Below are 22,182 nucleotides of genomic sequence, written 5' to 3' on the forward strand. Positions count from 1 at the left end.
TAGCCAAGTAGGGAAGGGGCCCCGCTGGACCTGTTGTTTGTGAACAGAGAAGGCCTTGTGGGGGATGTGATGGTTGGAGGCTGTCTGGGGCATAGTGATCATGAAATGACAGAGTTTTTGATTGTCAGAGAGAAGTAAGGAGTGGGGTTAGCAGAACTGCTGCCTTGGACTTCCTCAGGGCTGACTTTGGCCTCTTTAGGAGCTGAGTTGACAGAGTCCCTTGGGAGTCAGTCCTGAAGGGCAAAGGAGTCCAGGAAGGCTGGACATTCTTCAAAAATGAAGTCTTAAAGGTGCCGGAGCAGGCCATCTCCATATGCCGGAAGACAAGCCAGCAGGGAAGAAGACCAGCCTGACTGAACAGACGGCATTGCATGGAACTCAGGAAAAACAGTAGAGTTTATGATGTTTGGAAGAAGGGGCAGGCAGCTCAGGAGGACTACAAGGATATTGTAAGTTTTTTCAGGGAAAAATAATTAGAAGGGCCAAAGGCCGACTAGAACTTAACCTGGCTAGTACCATAAAAGAGAATAAAAAATGTTTCTATAAATATATTAGTGACAAAAGGTGAGTTAAAGAGTGTTTCATCCCTTACTGGATGCAGGGGTAAACGTAGTGACAAAGGATAAGGAAAAGGCTGAGTTACTTAATCCCTTCTTTGCCTCAGTCTTTAAGAGTAAGACCAGTTGTTCTCTGGGTACCCAGCCCCCTGTGATCATAGATAGAGATGGGGAGCATAATGAAGCCCCCACAATCCAAGGGGAAATGGTTAGTGATCTGCTACACCACTTAGACACACACACAAACCTATGGGACCGGATGGGATCTAACCAAAGGTACTGAGGGAACTGGCGTAAGTGCTCACCAAGCCACTTTCCGTCATCTACCAGCAGCCCTGGCTAACCGGGGAAGTCCCAGTTTACTGGAGGTTAGCAAATGTGATGCCTGTCTACAAGAAGGACTGGAAGGAGGATCAGGGGAACTACAGGCCTGTCAGTCTGACCTTGGTGCCGGGGAAGATTATGGAGCAGATCATCTTGAGTGCCATCACGTGGCACGTACAGGACAAGCAGGTCCAGTCAGCATGGGTTTATGAAAGGCAAGCCCTGCTTGACTAACCTGATCTCCTTCTATGACCAGGTGACCTGCTTAGTGGATGAAGGAAAGGCTGTTAATGTTGTCTACCTAGACTTTAGTAAAGCCTTTGACACCATTTCCCACAGCATTCTCCTGGAGAAAACTGTCTGCTCATGGCTTGGATGGGTACACTCTTTGCTGGGTAAAAAACTGTCTGGATGGCCGGGTCCAAAGAGTTGTGGTGAATGGAGTTAAATCCAGTTGGCAGCTGGTCACAGGCGGAGTCCCCCAGGGCTCAGTATTGGGGCCAGTCTTGTTTAATATCTTTACCAATGATCTGGATGAGGGGACCGAGTGCACCCTCAGTAAGTTTGCAAATGACACCAAGTTGGGCAGGAGTGTTAATCTGCCTGAGGTAGCAGAAGGCTCTGCAGAGGGATCTGGACAGGCTGGATTGATGGGCCAAAACCAATCGTATGAGCTTCAACAAGTCGTATGAGTTTCAACAATCGTATGAGCTTCAAGCCACTTGGGTCACAGCAACCCCATGCAATGCTACAGGCTTGGGGACAAGTGGCTGGAAAGCCGTCTGGCAGAGAAGGACCTGGGGGTATGTGCTGGTTTTGTCTGGGATACAGTTAATTTTCTTCATAGTAGCTAGTATGAGGCTGTGTTTTGGATTTGTGCTGGAAACTGTTGATAATACAGGGATGTTTTGCTCATTGCTGAGCAGTGCTTACACAGAGTCAAAGCCTTTTCTGCTTCTCACACCACCCCACCAGCAAGTAGGCTCGGGGTGCATGAGAAGTTGGTAGGGGACACAGCTGGGACAGCTGACCCCAAATGACCAAAGGGATAGTCCATACCATATGATGTCATTGCTCAGCATATAAAATTGGGGGAAGAAGGAAGTGGGGGATGTTCAGAGTGATGGCATTTGTTTTGCTTTGCTTGCACACATGGCTTTTGCTTTACCTATTAAACTGTCTTTATCTTAACCCACGAGTTTTCTCACTCTTACCCTTCTGATTGTGTCCCCCATCCCACTGGGACGGGAGTGTGCGAACAGCTGTGTGGTGCTTAGCTGCTGGCTAGGGTTAAACCAATGCAGTCCTTTTTGGTGCCCAACGTTGGGCTCGAAGGGTTTGAGATAACTACAGGTTTGATTGGGATGTGCTAGATCGAATTTATAGTTGTTATGGCTGTTTAGCTATTAGTCGGCAGGCTCCTGTGCTTGCTATGGGGCTTGCTTGCCTCACTGTATATCAGAATCTAGTGCTCGTTAGTGGCTGCTTTTTGCTTACTCTGCTTGCTGTACTGCCATACTGCTTATCATCTTACTCTGCTGTGCCTGGGAACATTTTGATAACAATGGCCATGTGCCTGGGCTGGCAGATGGCCAGGGCATCACTGCTGTTGCTGTGCTGCTGTACTGGACAGGCTGGAACTCTAGTGTGAACTTGAGTGGAAGGGACTGTGACCTGTGGATGAGTCCACAGAGGAGCAGGATGCCCCTAAGCATCTGTGGCTGTGGATAAGTCCATGCTGCAGCGTGTACACCTTGAAGCATCAGTGGCTGTGCATGAGGTTGTGCTGGAGCACCTCAAAGCCTGTGGCCATGGATAAGCCCATGACAGAGCAGGTACACCCCTGGAGGGACTGCACCATGGGTAAGGCCACGTTGGAGCACGTTTTCTTCTGAAGGGACTGTGGCTGTGTGTAAGGCCATGCTGGAGCAGGTATATCTCTGAAGGTATTGTGGCCCATGGAGAAGGCCACGCTGGAACAGGTGCACCTAAAAGCGACTGTGGCAGTGGATAACTCTATGCCACTGCAGGTATACCCCTGGAGAGTCTGTGGCTCATAGATAAGGCTCCACTTGGAGCAGGTACATCCCTAAGGGACTGCTGTCTGTGGATAAGTCCAAGCTGGAGCAGGGGCAAGGGGAGGAGTTCATTGCAATGTTAAACCCCATGGTCTAGTCCAAAGGGACCACGGATGGAGGTTGTAATGGAAATAGTTTTAAATTGTTGTAACCTGGGATTTCAGTTGCATGCTACGGGAATTACTATAGCAGGAACACCTTGATGCTAGCCAGACTAGGAGCAAGGGGAGGAGTTCATTGCAATGTTAAACCCTATAACCTGGCCCAAAGGGACCAGGAGTGGGGATTGTAATGGAAACACCTATATATTGTTGTAACCCATGAGTTGAGTTGCATGTTACAGGAATTACTATAGCAGGAACCACCTGAAACAATGGAAGACAAGCCTTACAAGAAGCAGTGCAAGTGCAGGAGTCACCCGACCTGAGCTAGCTTTGAATATGAGCCAGCAGTATGCCCAGGTGGCCAAGAAGGCCAACAGCATCTTGACTTATACCGTAAATAGCGTGGCCAGCAGGACTAGGGAAGTGATCGTCCCCCTGTACTCAGCACTGGTGAGGTCGCATCTCAAATACTGTGTTCAGTTTTGGGCCCTTCACTACAAGAAGGACATTGAGGTGTGGAGCATATCCAATGAAGGGCAACGAAGCTGGTGAGGGGTCTGGAGCACAAGTCTTATGAGGAGCGGCTGAGGGAACTGGGGTTGTTCAGTCTGGAGAAGAGGAGGCTGAGGGGAGACCTCATCGCTCTCTACAGGTACCTGAAAGGAGGTGTTAGAGAGGTGGGTGCTGGTTTCTTCTCCCAAGTGGCAAGCAATAGGACAAGAGGAAATGGCCTCAAGTTGTGCCAGGGGAGGTTTAGATTGGATATTAGGAAAATATTTTTCACTGAAAGGATTTTCAAGCATTGGAACAGGCTGCTCAGGGAAGTGGTTGAGTCACCATCCCTGGAGGTATTTAAAAGATGTGTGGATGTGGTGCAAACTACCCATTATAAATTCCAGATCTTCCTCTCCAGTTACAGTGGTCAGCTCAGAGCCCATTAGTTACTTTATAAGATACAGAAGTGAAGTAGTGCGAAATGAAAAATCTAGGCCATATCAAGTCACTCATACAAAGCTGATTGCTACATATGAATGTATGTTAAGGAAGACCCAACTCAAAGTTTCTCAGCTGTGTAAGCAAAAGTGGATTTTACTACAGCAAAAGGAGCAGAAGCCAGGTTGTTTCTGAAGAGCATTGAGATAAAAAGGGAAAAAGGAAAAGAAAACAAAAGAAAAGAAAACAAAAGAAAAATACAACGAAGAGTTGAGACAGACCTCTGGATGCCTGAAGAGCAGGATTGTGTAAGAGCTCTCAGTAGGGAAAAACATCAGAAGGCCCTTAACTATCTTTTCTTCTTTTCTCCTATTTGTTGGGTTTTTTTTTTTTTTCAACAGTAGCAAACATTGTGCAATCCCACACTTTCATGAGCAGCAACTGCAACTTCTCTTGCTTTCAAACAGGTGAAGTACATAATTAATCTGTATTCACTTTGTTACCCTGGCAGTCTGCTGCCCTAACTGCCTAACGTTTCCCATGCCTGAAGCCAACACTGGATGAATACAGCATGCGATAAGGTGCATAAATAACAGAAATGAGGCCAACTAAGGTTATCCGGTATTCATGACATCCAAATTAAGAAGGATTTTGGAAGGCGACTAATTAAAAATCAGTCCTTTGGTGAGTGAGTATACATTTTTTCCCCCTAGGTTATTCCACAATATACTGCTCAGTTTATGAACATTTTTTTTTTCCTGACAAGCATTTGTTCAAATTAAGCCTAAGGTCCAAGAAACTTGAGGTTTTTCTTCATCTATGTCAAAGATTCTTCAGACCAAGTCCTCTCTTATGGGCTGTCATTACACTATTCAAATTACATTCTGAGAAAAAACTTTGCAATCCTATTATCTCTGGTGGCATACACAGTGCAAAACAAGGGCAGAAACCATAGAAAATGGGGTAGCACAAATATGGCTTTTCCATTAGTATTTAGTTAAGTATTCTGCTGATCTTGAACAATTCACTTCCTTCTCCCCCTGCCCCAGGAGTATATTTTTTAATGCAGCCCTGCAGTCATACCACCTTTTTTTTTTTTAATAAAATGAAGACAAGAGATCTCCTGATAAGTGACACCTCTAGATACTCTTCTTTTACAGGAGTATGCTTCAGAGTGAAAGACTTTAATAGAATTAGGCCCAATATGCATAATCTAAAATTGTGTTTTATTGGCTTTTTAATCTATGTCATAAATTTTACATAGTTCAAGTCTACAAAGTGACCACCAAACCTCCAAAAACTTCCAGATGCAGAAATAAACATTATGTTTTAAAAAGATTTCCCAGTTAATGTCTTCTCTTTCTAAATCTCACTTAATTTAAAAAAAAAAAAAAATTACTTTTCACTTTTCTTATACAACTTCTCTGAAAATAAATTACCTTTGCATTTACAAATTTGCATTTTAATTCAAAATTGAATCTACCTAACTTAAGGTTCTAGTCTGTGAATCTTTCTCTGTCCACTGGAGACAGGGTTGAAAAACCCTGCTTTACCACTCTCTTTTGCACCAGTACTCAATCACTTCTAGGTCTTCTGTTCAATAAACTGAATTGATTGTTTCTTAACCTTCTTATCATAAAGTTTATATTCCTGTTCTGAGTAAGTCCTGTTATCTTGCTGGTATTCCAGCAGCCTTCTGATAACAGTTGTCTACACACACTAGATCTTCTTCTACTTCTTTTAATTACCTGAGAGACACCTTACCCTCACAGTACAGCCTAGTTTCTGGCCACTGACTCTAACTACAGTTGGAAAAGAAGAAAAAAAATTCAAAGTGTTTTTTTTTTTTTGTACAGATTTTCATTCTTTTAATTCAATTCACATTCCCAATGAACATTATGAACGTAGTTGTAATTCAATTAATTTCAAGTATACATCTTAATTTATGTACAGGTGCCTGATTCTCAAAGATTCTGATGTCATACTGTCTTCAGTGTCCAGCCCTTTGAAGAACGGTACAGCCATTTAATAACTGAGCAAATACTTGGCATTTGTATACCTTCAAACTCACTGTCTGCAAGGACATTCCTATTCACCACTCTCCATCTATAAATTTCTAAATGAGGGACCTAGGAACACTTCTCATTTTCCTGCTTTTTCTATGTACACTGGCTGTAACCCTATTGTATGTTGAAATGAGATACTATTCCATGCATGTAAATATGAAGCGCACATAATATTTTGCTCTCGTTTTCTTCAGAAAGAAATTCTGACAAATAACCAAGAAAGAAGCTGTGATGTGTTTTCCCTCAACATGAATGTCTAGGGAGCAGCACTGCAGATTTTTGACATAGCTTAGTTACTTACCACACCTAAAGCTGATGTGTTATTTCTTCTCAACTTTATAAATTCTCAGGAATCTCTCAGTGAGGACATCTGAGTTGGCAGAAATGCCTTAAGGGTATTTTTTTTCATCACTTGGATCTCTGCATGGAAAAAGGATGATATGCAAGGCACAAGAATACATTGCTCTCTTGAATAGTCTCAGTAGAAAGTAGAATGAATTCTCTCGTTTCACGCACCTAGCAACAAAGGTTTCTGACCAAAACCTAACCTGCAAAGAGCAACACTTCTTTTCTTCTGCACCCATGAACCATTATGCTTCTATGCACTTGAGTGATTTTCACCATTAGTCCATATTCCAAGCATAAAGATTTTTACCATAGTGACCATGCACATAAAGCCAAAGAGATCTGAATGTAACTGCTTTAACTTCTATTATGAACACATACATTCTTTAATATTTCTAAGTATACATGAAGTCCACCCTTTAAGTGCTTCTTGGTAACTAAAGGATAATGAGCATGCTGTCATGTTATGCAGTCAGTGAGGTATGAAAAGAAACTACAGTGTTTAAAAGAGAATTTTGGGGGAATTTTTTTTTTCTTAAGTGTATTTTGAACATTTCATATTAACTGTTTCATATTCTTTTAAAATGGCATATTTATATGTTAATACTGTTGTCCTAAAGATCTTCTTTACAAATTATGTAGCTAAGGATTTTTCTTAATGTGAAAAGTTCTCTTTAATTTAGAAAGACCTGTAAAAAGAAAGAATTGTGTCAGTGCAAAATTATTATTCAAGCTTATTTAAACCTCACAAGTTCTGAAAGTAGTATTTTTAAGGTCTTGCAGAAAACATTTCAATTTTTGACTCATTTTTTCTGAAACTTGATATGTATAGAAAGAATTATAATTTTAATTATCTTATATTTATTTTCTATGAAGTTAAAAAAAGCATAAAGTTTACAGTGATGTCTGGCCTTAGTATATATAAACATTCAGATATATTTTTAAGAAGCATTGTTTCTTTTTATTTCCTGCATTTTCCTTCAGGGTTCCTTGTCTATTTTTTAATTTAAAACTTCTTCCTAGGTATTCTAATATATTTGAATAGCTACTTATGATATGCGTAAATCTATAAATTATTCCTTTTTCAGAGTTATACTGTTTTTCACTATTATTTGACTCATCTTTTGCTATGCATTTGGTTGTTAAAATATTATCAGCGACAATTCAGCACTGAGGAACAATCCTTTTTAAATGAACTTTGCTATTTTTAGCTGTATCTTGATTTTCTTTTGTGTATTTCTGATGTGCTGATTTTCCAGGACCATACCATAGACTTGATGGATGAGGAATGTTACATGAGATTGGAGCTACGGTAAGGGATACATGAGAAGCATCCATCTCTACAACCACTTCAGGATGGAGAACCTAATTCTTACTAGAGCTGTTCATGCTGCCACTAGGCAGGCAGGAGAATAATGAAAGACATCAAAGCCCAATGTATTGATTTTCCTCACCTCAGTGTGTTACTAAGACTTACTGGCAGGTACTTCCATTTGCTTTTGCCTTTTTACCTGCTTCTCACAGTCTCTTCCAACTGCTTCCAGCATTTCCAGCCACTACCAGCTGAGCCTACCTTCTGGTCAGGAACAGCGTGACCACACACCAGATGAAGACCATGGCCAGTGACCAACAGAGCTGGCTGACTGAGGGAGTATTTTCAGCTCACTTCAAAACATAAATGAAATACACCATATTAACCAAGATGGGGCTTGCAAATCCTCTGCAAACAGGATAGAGCGGATCAGCTCTGGGTCTGCTACAAATAAGCAAATCTGTGGTTAAGCAAAATCAGATCTTGCACAAACTCTCAGGGAAGTCAAGGTTTTAGTGCTATTTCTCAAGTCCTGGTGCTATTCTTTGGTGATGTTAGGCCAAGAAATTATTTTCTGTTTCTTTGTTCTGTTGTTTCTTTTTCTCCACTCACCTAAACCATCAGTCACTCACTGCTTGTAAGCTCCTTGGTGTTATACAACACTGATTTCTTCTACCCATCTTGAGTATATCCGACACAATCGACCGTCGCATCGCACTCTCCCCAGCATGCTGGCACTTACAGAAGTCTAGTTTACATTATCATTAAATTAGGTTCAGTGCAAGTAAAGGCACTCTTTGCTGCACACTCAGTTTTTCCACAGTTCCTTGATTGCTGTATTTTTTGGTCAGGTCATTCCTGATGCCTCTTTTGTCATCTGAATGATAACATGTCCCACTGACTCTGTAGTGCATCTGTGATCTACTATGTGCCCTTAAAACTTCTTGGAATCTCCACCTGCAGCACCACTAGCTTCAAACTAGATATAAGGAAGAAATTTTTTATGATGAGGGTGGTGAAACACTGGAACAGGTTGCCCAGAGAAATGGTGGATGCCCCATTCCTGGAAACATTCAAGGTCAGGTTGGACCGGGCTCTGAGCAACCTGATGTAGTTGATGTCCCTGCTCATTGCAGGGGGGGGTGGTGAGTAGACTAGGTGACCTTTAAAGGTTCCTTCCAACCCAAACCATTCTATGATTCTATGATTCTATGATACCTTGTACTAGAGGAGAAGCATCTGTGGCTCAGGTACTGTAGCTGATTATCATGGCTTTGTACAAGACAGAATACCTTCCTTCCATTCAGATAGCTTACTGAAGGATCTCAAATGAAAAATTAATTCCTTTCTGTCTATGCAGTGTCGCTGGTTAACAAATATGGCCGGGTCATTTAGTTTAAATGGATGTTTTGAAGAGGACTCAAAGGTTTGTCCTACCAACTAAATGAGTTGCTCAAAGCTGACCTCCAAGAACTATCACATGTGATTGGTGGGGAAGAAGTGAAAGTGTAAAGGTGTGCCCATATATTGTGTAGTAAGAAGTTTTTTGGTGGAAAGAAGGGAAGTTTTCGGGATTTTGCTATCTTCTAGTATAACTAAGTATAGTATCTGTTGCACCTCACCCCAACCTTTGAAGAATTTCTGTCTTTTCATACTCAGCTGAAATCTGTAGAAGCAAAAGGTCTGATAGTCTGATGAGCTGTTCTTAGTTCATTAATAATTTTGATAAAAGTTTCTCATTATTTTTCATTCCCCATCAACTCACTACTATCAGGGCATGAACTTTTTTAGTAAATCAAGGAAATCACTAAAAGGATATAAAGCTGATTAAAGATATGGCAGGGTATGCATATCTACTACAGATATCCATATCTACTCTGAATGGCCCTGCCTCCCAGTTAGTCAGGTATCTAGTGAACTCTTCTGGGATTATCTTCAAGGTAATTTCACTGTTAACGCACATGAAGATGTTATCTCCTAATGTTTGCATGTCTCTTACTCTTGTTTTGCTACATTCAGCAGTAATTTTTCTGTTTCAAGATTTTGTATCTGAATTACATGTAAAATTGTATGAAAACTTGTTTCTTAAATTTGTTATTTGGTTGTCACTGTTCAGGTCTGATGTTTCTTTTCGTCATATACACCTGTGTATTTTAATGGGGCAGTCAAGTGTGCTGACACTGATGTATAATTTATAATGCTCAAGGTACCTCTCATGCAAAGTTCTGTAGTTTCATTTTTGCATTACTGCACAGCCCTTTCCTCTGTTTCTGTAGCACCTGTTTACTTCATGAAATGCAAAGTGCCTAGTAGAAATTTCAGCCCAGTAAGTCTGATTTTTTGCCATCACTAGTAAAGCCCCAGGCATTGTGGCCTTGCAGGGGCAGGACACGTCACTTTCAGGGGGCCAAGGATGCCTTGGCTGGTCGGAGCCAGTTGGAGACAGCTGGAGCTGGTCAACACCCCTGCTTGCCACACTCAGGTGTCTGTCACTGTCCCACTGGAGCTGCCAGTGGCTTGGGGAGCACTGCCAGCCCACCCAGGGTCAACAGCATCTTTGTGTCACGGGCACCCGCTGGCCTCCCCTGTGGGACCCCCAGAAAGAGTCAGAGGAGAGTATGGGGGGAAAAATGCACCCTCAGAGCTCCAGGCAAGGCCCCAGGCTGAGGGGCCCACACCCACTGCAGACACCCTGCTCATCCTGGCAGGGATGGGAGGGCAGCTGCGACTCAGATCCCTGTGTGTGCAACACTGCAAAGTGACTAGGTGATTATTGCAGATGCAGAGACTTCATGAAAACTTGCTGGAAGGGCTAGGTTTCTTTTATAGAAATATAGATGTCTATGTCTACAATAAAAAACCAGACTATTCTAGCAGCAGAAGGGATATGCAGCCAGCAGGGAAGAGAAATAAGGCTTTCCCTTTTAAAAAATTACTAGACTGGAAGAGTTGCTGTAGATTTGATGACCTCAATTATTACAGGGGAAAAAAAAAAAGGGGGAAGAAAAAAAAAGGAAGCCAGAAACTGTGCTCTCAGATCCTTGCAAACAAATCCTGTAAAGTCAGTGAAAACTATGAAAAAATACCTACACAAAGCTTGGGCCCTTGCTGTTTAATGGCATAGCGGTGAAAACTGCGAATTAAATATTTGAACTGATGAACATCCATATCGTTCCCTAGATGTATCTCACTGAACCTTAAAGGATCCTTTCAGTTGCCCACAAGTAGTCATGCAGCACTATGTGTGAAGGCCTGCAGTATTTGAGGTATCTACACAGAGCTGGAAAATATCACGTGGGATCTTGAAGGCAACTGTAGCAGAAGGCTTAGTGCATCTCAAATGGCACTGAGCAAAAAAAGTGCACCTGGGGTGCTTAAAAATTAAGGGTGGGATTCATATTTTCTACTGTAGGTCATCTAAATGTCAGTCTTCTTATCTAAACTAATGAATAGAGATAGACAAGCACCTCCTAGAAGCAATTAATCTTATTTTTCTTAGACACTTGCTGTAGGGTGGAAAAGCTTACCTTTTGAAGTTACCTGTCTCATTTCTCTGACTTAGAGAGAACCTAGGTGACTTGTTCTGGATGTTTGTCTCTAAGACAGGTAAAGTTACATAAACCTCATACTCCATGTGTAACTGACAAGTATATCACAGGTGGAGGCAGAACATAGGCTGGACATGATAATATAAGGCTGGCATCAAGCTTCTAGCAAAGAGCTATGTAAGAAGTAGGAGTACAGTTACTATATTTTCTGTTCCCATTCCTCTCCTCAAAATTACCTGTTTTATCTAAGCATGCTGTAAGCTGGTTAAAACTGTGACTGTTGCTTGACAAGTCTGTGCACTGTAATATGGATTTTTGATCTTACCTTCATATTAATATTGACCTCTGACTTGCCCTGGTACAAGCCACATCCCCAGAAAAGAGGCACAAACACATACTAAGTTATATGACAAGAGATCAACGGGATGCAGATCTCCTTAATCCATACAATGGTTGCTTGTCCAGTCATACTGCTGAGGAGGGCACTGGGTCCAGAAAATACACTAGCCTTCTCATATGTCTTATAATGGGATCCTGCTCAATTCAGAGACCCATGGGAAACATGTTTGCTGGAAGCATGCAACCACAAAATCTTTGCACAAATCTTTCACAAAGTCTCTGAGAGGCTTCACAATATCTTAAAATTCTCTTAAGAAATAAGTTCACAACCTGAATCACAAAGTATTATGAATGTAAGAAAAAGAAGGGTACTTTGCATTTATTTTTTTCTTAAATGCAAAAAAAATCAAATATTTTCCTCCAAAATATTCTGATTATTTAAAAATGTCATTAAAGGGAAAGTCATGAGTCAAACACAAAAGCACACAGCCAAATTAATAAGCTGATTTATTTTTCCCTGTTACAAACAGTGACATTCCACTTGAGTAGCTTATTCACATCTTTATGACTTCAAAATAGAATGGTGGTTGCAAATCCACATTTGGCAACAATTTGAGCATAATGAAATTAATGGAATGTAAAGTGCAGTTAAAAGTATCTTTGTTTACTGCATTTTACTATCTTTAGGTTTCTTTTTCACTTGTTTCCTGTTATCTCTGAACTCATTGTTCAATCTACTCTTTTTTTTGTTTGTTTGGAACAATTTATTTTAGACTGATTACATTAAAAATATGGAAGTAGAACTATTATTCTATATCTAATACAGTTAGTGGGAAAAAAGAGTTAATTTTAAAGTCAGCTTTTAAAACATTCATTCTTGTATAGTTGGGCATCCGACATGCTGTGATCATTGTTTCTCACAGCAATCAATATTGACCTTTTTCTGTGTGCTTCTGCTGTACAACACACACCTGTTCCCTTTTGTTTTGCACTTAGATTATTAACTTGTATGGGCCAAGACTGTTCACAACAATAATAAATAATAATATCCCATGAAAAATTTCCTCTGTGGTGACTCCAGGGAAATCATAGAATCATAGAATGGTTTGGGTTGGAAGGGACCTTAAAGATCATCTAGCTCCAACCCTCCTGCCATGGGTAGGGACACCTTCCACTAGACCAGCTTGCTCAAAGCCCCATCCAACCTGGCCTTGAATACTTCCAGTGATGGGGCATCCACAACTTCTCTGGGCAACCTGTTCCAGTGCCTCACCACTCTCATGGTGAAAAACTTCTTCCTAATATCTAATCTAAATCTACCCTCTTTCAGCTTAAAGCCATTACCCCTTGTCCTATCACTGCATGCCCTTGTAAAAAGTCCCTCTCCAGCTTTCTTGTAGGCCCCCTTCAGGTACTGGAAGGCTGCTATAATGTCTCCCCAGAGCCTTCTCTTCTCCAGGCAGAACAAACTCAACTGTCTCAGCCTGTCCTCATAGGAGAGGTGTTCCAGGCCTCTGATCATCTTTATGGCCCTCCTCTGGACCTGCTCCAACAGGTCCATGTCCTTCTTATGTTGGGGACCCCAGAGCTGAATGCAGTATTACAGGTGGGGTCTCACGAGAACGGAGTAGAGGGGAAGAATCACCTTCCTCGACCTTCTGGTCACACTTCTTTTGATGCAGCCCAAGACATGGCTGGCTTTCTGGGTTACAAGCCCACATTGCCAGGTCATGTTGAGCTTCTCATCAACCAACACCCCTGAGTCCTCCTCAGGGCTGCTTTCAATCCATTCTCTGCCCACCCTGTATCTGTGCTTGGGATTGTCTTGACCCAGGTTCAGGACCTAGTGGCCTTGTTGAAATACAGGAGGTTCGCATGGGCCCACCTGTCAAGCCTGTTAAGGTCCCTCTGGATGGCATCCCTTCCCTCCAGCGTGCTGACTGCACCACACAGCTTTGTGTCCTTGGCAAACTTGCTGAGGGTGCACTCAATCCCACTGTCCATGTTGCCAACAAAGATGTTAAACAGCACTAATCCCAATGCCGACCCCTGAGGAATGCCACTCGTCATTGCTCTCCACTTGGACATCAAGCTGTTGACCACAAGTCTCTGAGTGCGACCATCCAGCCAATTCCTTATCCACCGAGTGGACCATCCATCAAATCTATGTCTCTCCAATTTAGAGAGAAGGATGTCGTGCAGGACAGTGTTACGTGGTTCGCACAAGTCCAGGTAGATGATGTCAGTTGCTCTTCCCATATCCACCAATGCTGTAACCCCATTGTAGAAGTCTACTAAATCTGTCAGCATGATTTGCCCTTAGTGAAGCCATGTTGGCTGCCGCCAGTCACCTCCTTGTTTTCCATGTGCCCTAGCACAGTTTCCAGGAGGATATACTCCATGATCTTGACGGGCACAGAGGTGAGACCGACTGGCCTGTAGTTCCCCAGGTCTTCCTTTTCTCCCTTTTTAAAAATGGGGATTATGTTTCCCCTTTTCCAGTCAGTCACCAGTCTGCCGTGACTTCTCAAATATGATGGATAGTGGTTTAGCAACTTCATCCACCAGTTTCCTTAGGACCCGCAGATGCATCTCATCAGGTCCCATGGACTTGTGCACCTTCAGGTTCCTTAGATGGTCTCGAACCAGGTCTTCTCCTATGGTTGGTGGCTGGTCAGAAGTGGTGTTCCCCAGGCCTCAGTACTGGGGCCAGTTTTGTTTAGTAGCTTTATCAATGATCTGGATGAGGAGGTTGAGTGCACCCTCAATAAGTTTCCAGATGACACCAAGATGGGTGGGAGTGTTGATCTGCTCGAGGGTAGAAAGACTCTGCAGAGGGATCTGGACAGGCTCAATCAATGGGCCGAGGCCAATTGTATGAGTTTCAACAAGGCCAAGTGCCGGGTCCTGCACTTGGGTCACAACAACCCCAGGCAATGTTACAGGCTTGGGGGTGAGCAGCTGGAAAGCTGCTCCACAGAAAAGGACCTGGGGGTATTGTTCAACAGCCGGCTGAATATGAGCCAGCAGTGTGCCCAGGTGGCCAAGAAGGCCAACGGCATCCTGGCCTGTATCAGAAATAGTGTGGCCAGCAGGAGTAGGGAAGTGATTGTCCCCCTGTACTCGGCACTGGTGAGGTCGCACTCGAATCCTGTGTTCAGTTTTGGGCCCCTTACTACAAGAAGGACATTGAGGTGTGGAGCATGTCCAATGAAGAGCAACGAAGCTGGTGAAGGGTCTTATGCAGAGCAGCTGAGGGAACTGGGGCTGTTCAGTCTGGAGAAGAGGAGGCTGAGGGGAGACCTCATCGCTCTCTACAATTACCTGAAAGGAGGTTGCAGAGAGGTGGGTGTTGGTCCCTTCTCCCAGGTGACTAGCAACAGGACAAGAGGAAATGGCCTCAAGTTTTGTCAGGGGAGGTTTAGGCTGGATATTAGGAAAAATTTCTTCACTGAAAGTGTTGTCAGGCATTGGAACAAGCTGCCCAGGGAGGTGGTTGAGTCACCGTCCCTGGAGGTATTTAAAAGATGTGTGGATGTGGCATTTGGGGACATGTTTTAGTGGTGAACTTAGCAGTGCTAGGTTAACAGTTGGACTTGATGATATTAAATTTCTTTTCCAACCTAAACAATCCTATGATTCTATGATTCTATTCTTCAAGGACCAAAGTATTCTCCCGTTTTTAACTAAAGTTTTGTTTTCCATTATGTACCTGACTAGAATGGTTTCTATGTCCTTGTGAAAAGTTTTGGCCCATAGCAGTTGGACAAAACTTTTTTCAGGAAAGAGGCAATAATCCAGGCATTATACAAAAAAGATTTGGAAAAAAAAAAAAAACAAGAAAAAAATATCTCCTACCAGATATCTGGCTGGTGGTGTTTTTTCTCTGGCCCATCTTTGAGTCTATAAGCTTTTTCCAAGATCAATAAAAACTTTCCCCTTTTTTTCTTTTTTTTTTGTTGTTTTTTGGCTTTCTGTTAATGCTGTTTAGATCACTGAGTAGGAAAAAAGTTGTCTAATAAAAGCATGAATAGAAAGACTGATGGGGACATGAAGCTCAGTTTGTACCTACCTGAAGAACTAGCTCAATATGTTTTATTTCTTCTATTAAGAATATGCACTGGTGTCATTAGAATATTATATAGAGTAAAGGACCTTTGATGTACAATAGAGATTTCAATATTCTAACTTCAATTATTCAATTAAAATAGGAGACAAAACACAGATTAAAAGTAGTAGGAACCTTTCCCTATTCAACAGACAATGTGATGATGGACAGTGTATTCAGTGTGTGGACAGCAAAACTTTCACTGTGCTAAAAATATTTTTCCAACCCTTGCGACAAAGTACCTGGAGTAGAATACTCCTAGTAGGAACACTGTCATCACTTACTATTTTAACCAAAAATTAATGCAAGTACAACTGATGACTTCAGACGCCATATTATGTAAAATATTCATGGTCATCTGCAAGACAACTAAGTAATAATTTTTTTAAATTATCCATTCTCCATAAATCAACAGAGTGTTTACAAAATTTACAGAGAGATAACTAACTGCCATGAGCATGTGTGAGGTCACTGTGGACTGCAAGAACTATTTGCTCAGGAAAATAAATGCTATATGAATTCCTTTGAATGTAAGCCCTGAAGTTCAGAAATACTGTTGATATAACTAATATTAAGATGTAGAATAAAGCCAAACTTAAAGTTTTTTCTCATGTGCAAGGAAGATTTCTAGCTAGGATAAAGAAAAATTTAATATGCCTTTATAATATTAAAACATATCCAACTTTTCAATTCCTTCGCCAGGAAACAGACTTTATGTAAAATATTTATTTTCTGTTGCAGTTTAGTCATCCAACTTCCATTGTATTTAAGACACTTCTCTGTTTGAAAACTTATATATCAGTACTTGGCATATATTTCTTATTTAAGGAAAACAAGACCATTCAGAATGATAGAGTTTAAGACAAAGAGCATAAAGACCAATGATAATTATCTCTATAGTAATATGAAAGACTCTGTAAAATTATAAGTGAGAAATAAAAGTGATGACCCCATAAGATGTAACTGGTCTCTCCAGTAAATTTCATACACTTGAAGCTTAATTTGAGTCTGGATAGTTTTATTGATAAGAGAATTTCCAGCACAATTTTTTCTGTTGGCTTGGGGCTTTTTAATAATTATAAATGTATATTGCATTTTTTTCCTGTATAGCTTTATTTACAAAAATATTTAATTAAAATATTATACAGCATATCTACATTGCAAATTTTCCGTGCATGCATGGGTCTTGGTAAACAGCAAGCTGAGCATGAACCAGCACTGTACCTGTGCAGCAAACAAGGCCAACAGTATCCTGGGCTGTTTTACAAGAAGCACATCCAGTAAGGCAAGTGAGGTGATTATCCCCTCTACTCAGCACTTATTAGACCACATACAAAATACTGAATCCATTTTGCTGCCTGCCATACCTTGCCAACCCCCTACTCCCAAACAAGAAAGGCATTGAGTGCAGGTCCAGGGAAGAGTCACAAGGATGATCAGGGCTAGCACACTTGCCATGTGAGGAGAGGTTGAGAGGGCAGGACTTGGCCAGCCTGGAGAAGAGATAGCTGCAGGGGCCCTTAACAGCAACTCCCAGTGTCTGTGGGAAGGTCATCAAGGAGACAGAGTCAGGTTCTTCATAATGGTGCATGATGGGAGGACAGGAGACAACAGAAATAAAAATATTTCAGACTGGTTATGACAAAAAATCTTTTTTCCCCCCATGAAGATAGTCAGGTAGTGGAGCATGTTCTCCCCAGATGTGCAGTCTCCAACCCTAGGGGAGGAAGAGGTTTTCAAGAGCTGACTAGATACAGCACTGTGCATCTTACTCTGACGTCACAGTTGATCCTGCTTGCAGCAGGAAGTTGGACTAGAGACCTCCTGAAGTCTGTTCTAACTGAAATTATCCTACAATCTTACAATATTTTTGGTGGAAATCAAAAGATTTCTAAGTGCCTAAAGTAGCACTTAAATTCATGGGAATATCTATGCTCCTCTGAAACATGCAAAGTTAAGAGTCTTAATATCAGTAAAAGATTCATTATTTTTTGATCAGGGAGAATGGTAACAGGAACATTGTCAAAAACAATTTTCAAAGAGCCGCTTCAGTGTTGTCAAGCATATTAAAGCCTATTATTCTCAGTGAATTATATGAGATTTATTTTGGAGTCATGTTTTTTTTTCTAATTATATTTCCATTTAGAGACATTTCACTGCATGCTGTATAATACAAAATAAAATATAGGAAAAAAAAAAAGGTTTAGTTCATAGAATCATAGAATCACTTAGGTTGGAAAATACCTTTAAGATCATCATGTGCAACAGTAAACTTAACCCTGCTATGTCCACCACTAAACCATGTCCTTAAGTGCCTCATCCATGCACAAGTTCATCTTTGATTTTTCTATGACAAAAACACCCTAGCATTTTAAATCTTAAAATGGTTACAGAATTTCCACCCAGCCTATGGTTTTCAGCTAAACATGTTTGGAGTATCAGTGAGAGTGCACTTGAAATGATTAGTGTTAAAGTAAAATGCAGTTGAATGTCAGCTTTATCCTGTCTCCTATACAAAAGATGTTCAATCTCCTCCTTCCCATTCACGTTCTTTTAACCAATGTCTATGATTTTACATCGTATGTCTACACCTGAACAGAGAGCAAGTGCCTTCCACCTCTTTGAGAATCAAACTGTTGTAATAGTAGGTCATTAAAATCGGCACTATTGATACATTTAAAAAATGACCTGCCAGGACTGCACATGCACAGCTTCCAGAGGCTGCATCTGGAACTGAGGCTGCTCATTGAGTGCAACATAGTCAAGCATGTTATTTTGTTAAAATGCATGACACATCATAACATGAATATCTGCCAAACAAGCAACAATAAGGTATTAATCAGAACAATTGAAAAATGTTATAAATAATTTTGACATTATCAGCCTATCTCCTCCATCCTTTATTTGAACTTCTTTCCTTGTTTTAATCTTCCACAGACAATGCAGTGCAGAATCTTTTATTTTATGTGTAGATTCTGCACTCATCACCATGATACCTAAATTTCAAAATATTCTACTAAGTAATGTGTTTGATATCTGTCATGTTTTTGGTTTTGTTTTTGTTTTTGTTTTTGTTTTTGTTTTCTAGAGTATCCTCAGAAAAATAAATAAATCTGGAAGACTTTTGGGTTTTTATTTTGAATTTTGTGGGTTTATTTTCACAACAAACAAATGTTACTATATACTATGATAAGGAAAGCCAAAGAAATGTGCCTTACCCTTAAAACAGGAAACGAAAGGTGTAGTTTCTTGAGTCACTTACTCATGTCCCATAACAGTATGAGGCACTGTTGTGAAAGGCCAGTTTTCTCCAGTCCTTTTATGGCCAAAATGAAAAGTGGGAGAGACAGACAAGGAATTAACCTTAAGTTTGCTTGGAGAGGTAATGACTGGTTCCTCTGCCAGGTCTATCTGAGAAATCACCTACAAAATGATAGTGTTAAAAGTTGTTAATAAAAATGGCAGTAAAATGAATTATATGTGTACATTTAGGAAAAACAAAACAAAATAAAAACACTGAAAAATCTGAATACTTAGCTGAATAAATTGTCTAGGAAAATTGCTTTTCCTTTATTACAAACAGAGAAAATATCATACTATAAGTCATTCATTCCAATACCTTTCTTTGGTGATTCTTGAAATGGACTCATAATGCATCCAGAACTAGCTCTTCCTATTCCCAAATCAGTTGGCTTACTAAGTTCCATATGTTAGAGCCATTACTCATCAGGGTGAGGCAGTTACAAATGGAGGTGTCTGAACAAGAATGTTAGTGGAAAGCAGATTGGCAAAGAAGGACCTGAGGGTCCTGGTGGTCAGGGAGCCATACCTGGAGTGCTGTGTCTTGTTCTGGGCTCCCCAGTACAAAAGAGACATGGACATGCTAGACACAATGGTCCAGCAAAGGACCATTAAGGTGATGAAGGGACTGGAGCATCTCTCCTTTGAGAAAAGGCTGAGAGAGCTGTAACTGCTTAGCCTGGAGAAGAGAAAGCTCAGGGGGATCTCATCAATCTCTATAAACACCTGAAGGGAGGGTGCAAAAAAGACAGAGCCGGGCTGTTTTCAGTGATGTCCAATGACAGGACCAGAGGCAATGGGCACAAACAGAAACACAGGAGGTTCCCTCTGAACATCAGGAAGCACTTTTTTGACTGTAAGGGTAACTGAACACTGGCACAGATTGCCCAGCAAGGTTGTGGAGTTTCCCTCCTTAGAGATATCCAAAAAACATCTAGATAGAGTCCCGAGTAACTTGCTATAGGTGGCTCTGCTTGGGCAGGGAGGTTGGACAAGATGACCTCCAGAAGTTCCTTCCAACCTGAACTATTCCACGGTTCTGTGATCTCTAGGAATGCCATCCTGCTCCTAAGTGGGGTATTCACAGGAAACCTTGCCCTTACTCAGGACTATGATTCCACACATTACTGGAGTTAAGTTCAGAAAAGGGCACACAATCCTTTTTTAAGATGATAGTGTTTTGGCATACTGTAGACTTGTTACCTGATATCTGATAATTGTGCATTGTCCAGCATAGTCCCTTTTGCACTGTGTACGGTCATCCTTGTTGTATTATAAGCATATGTATGCGGTCTTTTCTGCAAGAACGGTAGAACCTTTGGTTTTCATTTAAACCAACACATTCAGAAACATCTTGTTAAGAAGCCCTTAGTACTACCAAACTGCTATTGCATCTCACTGAAGGCCATATTACTTTTGGCTCTTGCCTGACAGACACCTCAGAATAGATTTGTGCCTAGCAGTGGTGGTGCAACGTGGCAGCAATGAGGTTATAACATAGCTACATCATATTTTATGATTTTAGGGAAGGTGTTTAATTGATGAATAAATTGTTTCTAAATTTTCAGTTTTACTGTAGCTTCTACCAACACCATTGAGGTGTGTAGATCATCCAAATTCCCTCAGCTGCTTACCTTTCATTTCCTTCAGGACCTTGTGCATCCACTGCATTGTAAGTCTGTATCTCAACTACATTCAGCAAATCTTTCTTTACTGTGAGGGTGTTTAAATCAGTACAGTCCAATAAACCTTCACAACCATTAAAATTATCTTCCATCCGAATGAGCACAGATAGTAATCAAGCTGTTGCTGTCTCTTCTTTAATGAAAACTTGTTTGGGAAACTGCCCCTTTAAAGGGTAGTAGTTCGTTTTAGAAGTCTGTGTACTGCTTTTCCTTTGGAACACTCTTTTTGATCTCTTAACAACCAATGTTCTAGCAGTTTCCATCCAGTTGTCGTTCAGAGAAGTGTTCTGTTTCTTTGGTCTTAAACCCAATGAGCCAAATTTTTCGTGCTATAAGATAATAATGCTAGAAACATTTTCTACAGACCGACTTTTGCTGAGCACACAATGATGTAAAAAATGCTTAATGTCATGTTTTATAGCTGATGCCTTTATGGTCTATGCTTTTTTATGGTATGCAACATTTACTGTTGCATTTTTCTACTTCAATATCCAGTGAAGAAATTAACTGAAAATATTACAGACATGCTGTAGCTGATGAAAACAATAAAACAGTGAACTGTGTAAGTAATGTCTCAGCTGTGAAGAGCTATTTTTAACTGTAACTTTTGAAGAAGGCTTTGGTTTTTTGTTTGTTTGTTTGTTTTAAATTGAAGAACCACACAAACATCTATTAAAATGTATCAAGAAATATAAAAGCACATTTATACACTAATGCACTCCATGCAAAAGCTTCACCTGCATAGTATTGTATGTACCATGTAATCAGGCTTTTCTGAAATTTCTGCTCTTCTGTTTCCATTCTGTTCTGTCCTTCTGCCTCATTCACAGGAGGGAAAAACTGCTTTACAGGAGATAACAACACAGACCAGCTTAAAGTAAGTTCTCTATCTAATATTGGGCATGAGACTGAAATACCAGAAAATCGTAAGACAGGGAACTACTATGGCTCACCTGTTCTTTACATTTATTGAAAGTTTCTGCAGTCCTCTCTTGCTTCTCATTTTTTGGCAACCCTCCAGAAAAGGATCTGTAAGTGCATTCTTAAATGTATCCTCCCTTTAAGAGTCCTCTGAGACTAAAACAAGATTTCATGTAAGTGTGCACAGGTGATTACATGGCTGTAATCACATTTGACTGTAACATTCTTTGACATTAGTACTTGTTAATGTATAGTCCTGTCTTATATTAAAAAAATATGTGTGCAAACCAAATTATCTGCTTGCAGAGAAGTGGTGGTAAATTTTTATTTAACATGCTGATTACTATTTTTGTCTCACTGGTCATTATTATTGTTTTAATCTGATCAGACTCACTTGTGTCTTCTGTGATTATTGCCATTTTAAACAACACCCCAAAAAAAGTTAGTTTCTTAGTTGATTCTATGTATGGCATTGGTATTGGGGCATTTGGCATGGTTAAAAAAAATGTAATGAGTCATTAAATAAACACACGTACTCCAGAAATCTTATCAGTAATAGAGT

The sequence above is a fragment of the Gavia stellata genome, chromosome 1 (assembly GCF_030936135.1).
Source record: "Gavia stellata isolate bGavSte3 chromosome 1, bGavSte3.hap2, whole genome shotgun sequence".
Taxonomy (NCBI): domain Eukaryota; kingdom Metazoa; phylum Chordata; class Aves; order Gaviiformes; family Gaviidae; genus Gavia; species Gavia stellata.